This window comes from Sorex fumeus, unplaced genomic scaffold (assembly GCF_029834395.1).
Source record: "Sorex fumeus unplaced genomic scaffold, SorFum_2.1 ptg000087l, whole genome shotgun sequence".
In the NCBI taxonomy this organism is placed as follows: Eukaryota; Metazoa; Chordata; class Mammalia; order Eulipotyphla; family Soricidae; genus Sorex; species Sorex fumeus.
The window spans coordinates 269,707-279,474 of record NW_026606144.1 but is presented as its reverse complement, the minus strand read 5'-3'; the positions used below and the strand labels follow the sequence as shown (position 1 = coordinate 279,474).

The 9,768-nt window shown below is 43.2% G+C and overlaps 1 pseudogene; it reads right to left on the bottom strand.

Moving 5' to 3' along the window:
• Positions 1-611: 611 nt before the first annotated feature.
• LOC130039556 (60S ribosomal protein L36a-like) lies at positions 612-1,082 on the bottom strand (annotated as a pseudogene).
• Positions 1,083-9,768: the final 8,686 nt, after the last annotated feature.

The window sequence follows — 9,768 nt, the reverse complement described above, 5'->3', positions numbered from 1 at the left end:
GAAAGCCTGCCTGGAGTGCAGATTCAGATTAATTCCAGATTCGCAGTAAATGAATGGAACATTCTGTAGTTTGTTTATACATTTCCTCTGAGTTGCAGAATCCAGGTCACTAACCATAGTAGGCAATACAATTTTAGAATGTAACATACTTGGGCTGGAGCGATAGCACAGTGGTAGGGCGTTCGCCTTACAAGCGGCCAACATGGCCGACCCGAGTTCGATTCCTCCGCCCCTCTCGGAGAGCCCGGCAAGCTACCGAGAGTATTAGATATGCCAGACACAGTAGCAACAAAGTCTCCAATAGAGACGTTACTGGGCCCGCTCGAGCAAATAGACGATCAATGGGAGGGCCTTTACCTTTTACCTTACATACTGAGGTAAATTTAGCCTCTTTTAGAAGTCATTGGATTGAATGTGTTTTTTTTTAAATTCATTAAGGTGCCTCTTTTTCTTGACTTTGTCCATTAATATTTATCCATATATGCCTTTGCAATAACTAGATTGTGAAAAGATAACAAGTGTTGTAACAATAATCCATTGTTTGAGGTGCTTGCAGTTGTCTTAAAAAATTAAAGTATTGGGTTTTTTTTCCAGAAAAAAATGATTTTTTTTATCAAGCAAATTTCCTCTCAGGAAGTTTATTCATGACACTATTTAATTTCCCTCCTAAAACATGGATTGTTCCATCAGTCTAACACAGCCCAGGATTTCTGTCTTCGTATTAAAAGATGAAGCTTAGAACTGGATCAATTGTCCCTTTCTCTTTTGATCGCCTCCCAGTTCAAAATGCTTGCACCTCTTAATGGCCAGCATTCTCTTAGATCTGCAGTTGGGCTCGACACATTCAAATATCAACACAATCTTCTTTGGAGTTTTAGCCTTCTTCCGGAAAATAGGCTTAGTTTGACCTCCGTAACCACTCTGCTTCCTATCATAACCACGCTTTCCCTGAGCATACAGAGAATCCTTGCCCTTCTTGTACTGTGTGACTTTGTGGGGCTGATGTTTGCCACATTTCTTACAAAAAGTCCGGCGGGTTTCGGTACGTTCACCATGCTTGCGGCAGCGGTGTCTGCGAGGAAAGGAATGATTTCTGAAGAATGGGTTATGTGGACAGGAAAATGAAGTGCTGAACATGGTTCAGAGGATAGCCAATTGAACAGTATGGCTACGAGTCTGAACAGGCCGCGGAAAAGCAGCATTAGGTTACTTGGATATTCAACTGTGGTGTAAAGAAAACCTGCCGGGAATAGAGATTCAGATGAATTCCAGATTGAATGAATGAATGAATGAATGGAACTTTCTGTAGTGGAGATAGCAATGATATCTGAAGTCTGGCTTCTGCGGACAGGAAAATGAAGAGCTGACGACTGTTGATTGGACAGCCAGTGAACAGAATGGCTTCAATTGTGAACAATCCGCTGAAAACCAGCATTGCATTACTTGGACATTCAACAGTGGTGTAACGAACGCCTACCAGGAGTGGATATTCAGATGCATTCCAGATTCGCAATGAATGAATGGAACATTCTGTAGTGGACTTTCAAATGATTCCTGAAGGCTGGGTCGTGTGGACAGGAAAAAGAAGAGTTAAACACTGTTGAGTCTATAGCCAATAAAACAGCATGGCTGCGAGTATGAAAAGGCCTCTGAAAACCAGTATTGGGGTACTTGCACATTCTCCAGTGGTGTAACGACAACCTGCCGGTATTGGAGATTCAGATGAATTCCATATTCACAGTGAATGAATGGAACATTCTGTAGTGGAGTTTACATTGATTTTTGTAGTCTGGATTGTGTGGAATGGAAAATATAGAGGTGACCAGTGTTGAGTGGATAGCCATTGAACATCACGGCTTCGATTGTGAACAGACCACTGAAACCAGCATTGCGTTACTTGGACATTCACCAGTGGTGTAAGGAAAGCCTGATTGGAGTGCACATTCAGATTGTATGGAACATTCTGTAGTGGATATGCTGATGATTTCTGCAGGCTTGGTTGTGTGGACAGGAAAATGAAGATCTGACCAGCATTGAGTGCATAGAATATTGAACAGCACGTCTGCCAGTGTGAACATGCCGCTGAATACCAGCATTGGGTTACTTGGACATTCACCACTGGTGTCACGAAAACCTGCCTGGAGTGGAGATTCATATGAATTCCAGTTTCAGAGTGACTGAATGGAACATTCTGTATTGTAGGGTCCAATGTTCTCTTAGGTCTTGGTTGTGTGGATAGGAAAATGAAGAGCTGCCCAGGGTGGAAAGTGTAGCCAGTGATCAGCAGGGCTGCGAGTGTTAACAGGCTGCTAAGAACCAGCTTTCGGTTACTTGGACATTTACCAGTGGTTCAACAAAGACCTAACTGTAGTACAGATTCAGATGAATTCCAGAATCTCAGTGAATGAATATAACGTTCTGTAGTGGAGATTTAAATGATTTCTGAAAGCTGGGTTGTGTGGACAGGAAAATGAAGAGCTGACGAGGGTTGAATCGATAGCCAATTGAACAGAACGGCTGCGAGTTTGAAAGGGCCGCTGAAAACCAGCATTGCGTTACTTGGACATTCACCAGTGGTGTAATGAAAAACTGCCGGAAGTGGATGTGGAGATGAATTCCGGATTCGCAGTGAATGAATGTAACATTCTGTACTGGAGATAACAATGATTTCTGAAGTCTGGGTTGTGTGGACAGGAAAATGAAGAGTTGACCAGGTTGAATCGATAACCAATTGAACAGAACGGCTGCGATTGTGAACAGGCCGCTGAAAACCACATTGGGTTACTTGTACATTTAAAAATGGTGTAACGAAAGCCTGATTGGGGTGCACATTCAGATTAATTCCAGATACGCAATGAGTGAATGGAACATTCTGAAGTGGATATTCCAATGATTTCTGAAGTCTTGGTGTTGTGGACAGGAAAATAAAGAGCTGACCAGGGTTGAGTGGATAGCCAATTGAACAGAACGGATGCAACTGTGAACAGGCCGCTGAAAACGATCACTGGATTACTTGGTAATTCACCAGTGGTGTAACGATACTGCCTGGTGTGAAGAGTCAGATGAATTTCAGATTCGCAATGAATGAATGAAACAATATGTAGTGGAGATTCCAATCTTCTCTGAAGCCTGGGTATTGTGGAAAGGAAATGAGAAGCTGACCAGGGTTGATTGCATAGCCAATCTAACAGCACTGCTCCGATTAGGAACAGGCCGCTGAAAACCAGCATTGGGTTACTTGGACATTCACCAGTGGTGTAACGAAAACCTTCCGAGAGTGGATGTTGAGATGAATTCCAGATTCGCAGTGAATGTATGGAACATTCTGTAGTGGAGATTACAATGATATCTGAAGTCTGGATTGTGTGGACAGCAAAAGGAAGATATGACCAGTGTTAAGTGGATAGCCAGTGAACAGCACTTCTTCGAGTGTGAATAACCCACTGAAAACCAGCATTGCGTTAATTGGACATTGACCGGCAGTGTAATGAAAGCCTGCTGGGAGTCGAGATTCAGATGAATTCCAGATTCGCAGTGAATTAATGGAAAATTCTGTAGTGGAGATTCCAATGATTTCTGAAGTCTGGATTGTGTGGACAAGAAAATGAAGAGCTGGCAGTGTTGAGTGGATAGCAAGTGAACAGCACGGCTTCGAGTGTGAACAGACCACTGAAAACCAGGATTGCGTTGCTTGGACTTTCACCAGTGGTGTAACGAAAGCCTACCGGGATTGGATATTCACATGAATTCCAGATTCGCAGTGAATGAATGGAACATTCTCTAGTGGAGATTCCAATGATTTCTGAAGTCTTGGTTGTGTGGATAGGAAAATGTAGAGCTGCCCAGGGTGGAAAGTATAGCCACTGAACATCAGGGTTGCAAGTGTGAACAGGCTGTTGAGAACCAGCTTTTGGTTACTTGGACATTTACCACTGGTTCAACAAAGACCTACCTAGAGTGCAGATTCAGATGTATTCCAGAATCGCAGTGAATGAATGGAACATTCTCTAGTGGAGATTTAAATGATTTCTGAAGGCTGGGTTGTGTGGACAGGAAAATGAAGAGCTCACAAGGGTTGAATTGATAGCTAAATGAACAGAACGGTTGTAGTTTGAAAGGGCCGCGGAAAATCATCATTGTGTTACTTGGACATTTTCCAGTGGTGTAAAGAAAAACTGCCTTTAGTGAAAGTTTAGATGAATTCTGGATTTGCAGTGAATGAATGGAACATCTTGAAGTGGAGATCACAATGATTTCTGAAGGCTGGGTTACGTGGACAGGAAAATTAAGTACTGAACAGGGTAGAGTGGATAGGCAATTGAACAGCATGGCTACGAGTCTGAACAGACCAATGAAAACCAGCATTGACTTACTTGGACATTCACCGTTGGTGTAATGAAAACCTGCCGGGAGTAGAGATTCAGATGAATTCCAGATTCGCAGGGCATGAATGGAAATTTCTGTAGTGAAGATTCCAATGATATCGGAAGTCTGGATTGTGTGGACAGCAAAATGAAGTGCTGACCAGTGTTAAGTGGATAGTCAGTGAACAGCATGGCTTCGAGTGTGAACAGAGCTGAAAAGCAGCATTGCGTTACTTTGACATTCACCAGTGGTTGTAACGAAAGCCTGCCTAGAGTGCAGATTCAGATTAATTCCAGATTCGCAGTGAATGAATGGAATATTTTGTAGTGGAGTTTCCAATGATTTCTGAAGGCTGGGTTGTGTGGACAGGAAAATGAAGAGCTGACCAGGGTTGAGTGGATAGCAAATTGAACAGCACGGCTGTGAGCGTGAAAAAACCACTGAAAACCAGCATTACTTTACTTGGACATTCACCAGTGGTGTAACGAAAGCCTGCCGGGTTTTGTTAGTGGAGATTCAGATGAATTCCTGATTCGCAGTTAATTAATGGAAGATTCTTTAGTGGCGATTCCAATGATTTCTGAAGGCTGGGATGTCTGGACAGGAAAATGAAGAGCTGGCCAGTGTTGAGTGGATAGCAAGTGAACAGCACGGCTTCGAGTGTGAACAGACCACTGAAAACCAGGATTGCATTACTTGGACATTCAGAGGTGGTGTAAGGAAAACCTGCCGAGAGTGGATGTTCAGATGAATTCCAGATTCGCAGTGAATGTTTGGAACATTCTGTAATAGAGATTCCTATGTTTTCTGAAGGGTGGGTTGTGTGGACAAGATAATTTCGATCTGACCAGCATTGAGGGTATAGCCAATTGAACAGCACTTCTGCAAGTGTGTGCATGCCTCTGAAAACCAGCATGGGGTAACTGGGACATACAATAGTGGCGTAATGAAAGACTGCCTGCAGTGCAGATTGCGATGAATTCCAATTTCACAGTGAATGATTGGGACATTCTGTATTGGAAATAACAATGATTTCTGAAGTCTGGTTTATGTGGACAGGAAAATGAAGTGCTGAACAGGGATGAGTGGATAGCCAATTGAATAGCACGGCTACGAGTCTGAACAGGCCGCTGAAAACCAGCATTAGGTTAACTGGACATTCACAAGTGGTGTAACAAAAACCTGCCGGGAGTAGTGTTTCAGATGAAATCCAGATTCGCAGTGAATGAATGGAACTTTCTGTAGTGGAGATTCCAATGATATCTGAAGTCTGGACTCTGGACAGCAAAATGAAGAGCGACCAGTGTTAAGTGGATAGCCAGTGAACAGCACGGCTTCGAGTGTGAACAAACCATTGAAAATCAGCATTGCTTTACTTGTATATTCACCAGTGGTGTAACGAAACCCTGCCGCGAGTGGATATTCAGATGAATTCTAGATTCCCAGTGAATGAATGCAACATTCTGCAGTGAATGAATGCAACATTCCAATGATTTCTGTAGGCAGGGATGTGTGGACAGGAAAATAAAGAGCTGACCAGGGTTGAGTGGATAGCCAATTGAACATCACGGCTGCGATTGTGAACAGGCCACTGAAAACCAGCTTTGGGTTACTTGGACATTGATTAGTATTGTAACAAAAGCCTGATTGGAGTGCACGTTCAGATTAATTCCAGATTCGCAATGCGATTGTGAAGAGGCCGCAAAAAAACAAGCCTTTGGTTATTTGTACATTCACCAGTGGTGGAACGAAAACCTCCCGAGAGTGGATGTTCAGATGAATTCCAGATCCGCAGTTAATGTATGGAACATTCTGTAGTAGAGATTCCATTGATTTCTGAAGGATGGGTTTTGTGGACAAGAAATTTAAGATTTGACCAGCATTGAGGGGATAGCCAATTGAACAGCACGTCTGCGAGTGTGAGCATGCCTCTGAAAACCAGCATGGGGTTACTTGGACATAAAATAGTGGTGTACCGAAAGACTTCTGCAGTGCAGATTGAGATGAATTCCAAATTCGCAGTGAATGAATGGAACATTCTGTAGTTGAGATAACAATGATTTCTGAAGGATGGGCTATGTGGACAGGAAAATGAAGTGCTGAACAGGGATGAGTGGATAGTCAATTGAGTAGCACGGCTATGAGTCTGAACAGGCCACTGAAAACCAGCATTGGGTTACTTGGACATTCACCAGTGGTGTAACGAAAACTTGCCGGGAATAGAGATTCAGATGAATTCCAGATTCACAGTGAATGAATGGAACTTTTTGTACTGGAGATTCCAATGATATCTGAAGTCTGGACTGTATGGACAGCAAAAAGAAGAGCTGACCAGTGATAAATGGATAGCCAGTGAACTTCACTGTTTCGAGTGTGAACAAACCACTGAAACCAGCAACGTGTTACTTGGACATTCACCAGTGGTGTAACTAAAGCTTGCCGGGAGTGGATATTCATTTGAATTCCAGATTCGCAGTGAAGGAATGGAACATTCCGTAGTGGATATTTCAATGATTTCTGAAAGTTGGGTTGTGTGGACAGGAAAATGAACAGCTGACCAGCACTGAGTGGATAGAATATTGAACAGCACGTCTGTGAGAGTGAACATGCCGCTGAAAACCAGCATTTGGTTACTTGGACATTCCCCACTGGTGTAACAAAAACCTGCCTGGAGTGGAGAGTCAGATGAATTTCAGATTCAGAGTGACTGAATGGAACATTCTGCAGTCGAGTCTAAAGTTTTGGTTGTGTGAATAGGAAAATGTAGAGTTACCCAGGATGGAAAGTATAGCCAGTAAACTGCAGGGTTGCGAGTTTGAACAGGCTGTTGAGAACCAGCTTTCGGTTACTTGAACATTTACCAGTGGTTCAACAAAAAACTGCCTGGAGTGCAGATTCTGATGTATTCCAGATTCGCAGTGAATGAATGGAACATTCTCTAGTGGAGATTTATATGATTTCTGAAGGCTGGGTTGTGTGGACAGGAAAATGAAGAGCTGACGTGGGTTAAATCGATAGCCAAATGAACAGAACGGCTGCGAGTTTGAAAGGGCCTCTGAAAACCAGCATTGCGTTACTTGGATATTCACCAGTGGTGTAACGAAAAGCTGCCGATAGTGGATGTTCAGATGAATTCCGGATTCGTAGTGAATGAATGGAACATTCTGTAGTGAATATGCCAATGATTTCTGAAGGCTGGGTTGTGTGGACAGGAAAATGAAGAGCTGACCAGCATTGAGTGGATAGAATATTGAACAGCACGTCTGCCAGTGTGAACATGCTGCTGAAAACCAGCATTGGGTTACTTGGACATTCACCACTGTTGTATAGAAAACCTGCCTGGAGTGGAGAGTCAGATGAATTCCAGATTCGGATTGACTGAATGGAACATTCAGTAGTGAAGAGTCCAATGATTTCTGAAGTCTTGGTTGTGTGGATAGGAAAATGAAGAGCTGCCCAGGGTGGAAAGAGCAGCTAGTGAACAGCAGGGCTGCGAGTGTGAACAGGTCGCTGATATCCAGCTTTCGTTTACTAGGACATTTACCAGTAGTTCAACAAAGACCTTCCTGGATTGCAGATTCAGGTGAATTGCAGATTCGCAGTGAATGAATGGAACATTCTGTAGTGGAGATAACAATGATTTCTGAAGGCTTGGTTGTGTGGACAGGAAAATGAAGAGCTGACCAGGGTTGAGTGGATAGGCAATTGAACAGCACAGCTGCGACTGTGAACAGGCCGCTGAAAATGATTAATGGGTTACTTGGTCATTCACCAGTGGTGTAACGAAACCTACTTGATGTGAAGACTCAGAAGAATTCCAGATTTGGAGTGACTGAATGGAACTTTCTGTAGTGGAGATTCCAATGATTTCTGAAGGCTGGAATCTGTGGACAGGAAAATGAAGAGCTGAGCAGGGTTCAGTGTATAGTCAATTGAACAGCACGGATGCAAGTGTGAACAGTCCGCTGAAAACTGGCATTGGGTTACTTTGTCATTCACCAATGGTGTAACGAACACTGCCTGGTGTGGAGGGTCACATGAATTCCAGATTCGCAGTGAATGATTCCAATGATTTCTGTATGCTGGTTTGTGTGGACACGAAAATGAAGAGCTGACCGTGTTGAGTAGAAAGTCAATTGAACAGCATGGCTGCGGTTGTGAACAGGCCGCTGAAAACCAGCATTGGGTCACTTGGACATTCAACAGTGGTGTAACGAAAGCCTGCCGGGACTGGAAAGTGAGATGAATTCCAGATTCGCAGTGAATTAATGGAACATTCTGTACTGGAGATTCCACTGATTTCTGAATGCTGGTTTGTGTGGACAATAAAATGAAGAGCTGAGAAGGGTTGAGTGGATAACCAATTTAATAGCACGTCTGCAAGTGTGAACAAACTGCTGAAAAACAGCATTGCGTTACTTGGATTTTCATCAGTGGTGTAACAAAAACCTGCCATGGCAGGATGTTCAGATGAATTCCAGATTCGGAGTGAATGAATGATACATTTTGTAGTGGAGATTTAAATGATTTCTGAAGTCTGGATTGTGTGGACAGGAAAATGAAGAGCTGACCAGTGTTGAGTAGATTGCCAGTGAACAGCACGGCTTCCATTCTGAAGAGATCACTGAAAACCAGCATTGCGTTACTTGGACATTCACCAGTGCTGTAACGAAAGCCTAACGAGAGTGCAGATTCAGATTAATTCCAGAATCGCAATGAATTAATGGAACATACTGTAGTGCAGGTTCCAATGACTTCGGAAGCCTGTGCGACGTCGAGAGGAAAATGAACATCTGACCAGCAATTATTGTATTGCCAATTTAATAGCACTACAGCGAGTGTGAACAGGACACTGAAAACCAACATTGGGTTACTTGCTCATTCAACAGTGGTTTAACAAAAACCTGTCTGGACAGTCAGATGAATTTCAGATTCGCAGTGAATATATGGTACAGTCTGTAGTGGAGATTCCAGTGATTTCTGAAGGCTGTGTTGGGTGGACAGGGAAAAGAAGAGCTGAGCAGGGTTGAATCGATAGCAAATGAAACAGCACGGCTGCGAGTATGAAAAGGTCGCTGAAAACCAGCATTGGGTTACTTGGACATTCACCAGTGGTGTTTCAAAAGCATGCCTGCAGTGCAGATTCAGATGAATTCCACATTCGCAGTGAATGAATTTAACATTCTGTAGTGCAGGTTCCAATGATTTCTGAAGGCTGGTCGATGTGGACAGGAAAATGAAGAGCTGACCAGCATTGAGTGTATTGCCAATTGAACAGCACGTCTGCGAGTGTGAACAGTCCGCTGAAAACCAGAATTGGGTTACTTCGACATTCACCAGTGCTGTAACGAAAGCGTAACGAGAGTGCAGATTCAGATTAATTTCAGAATCGCAATGAACGAA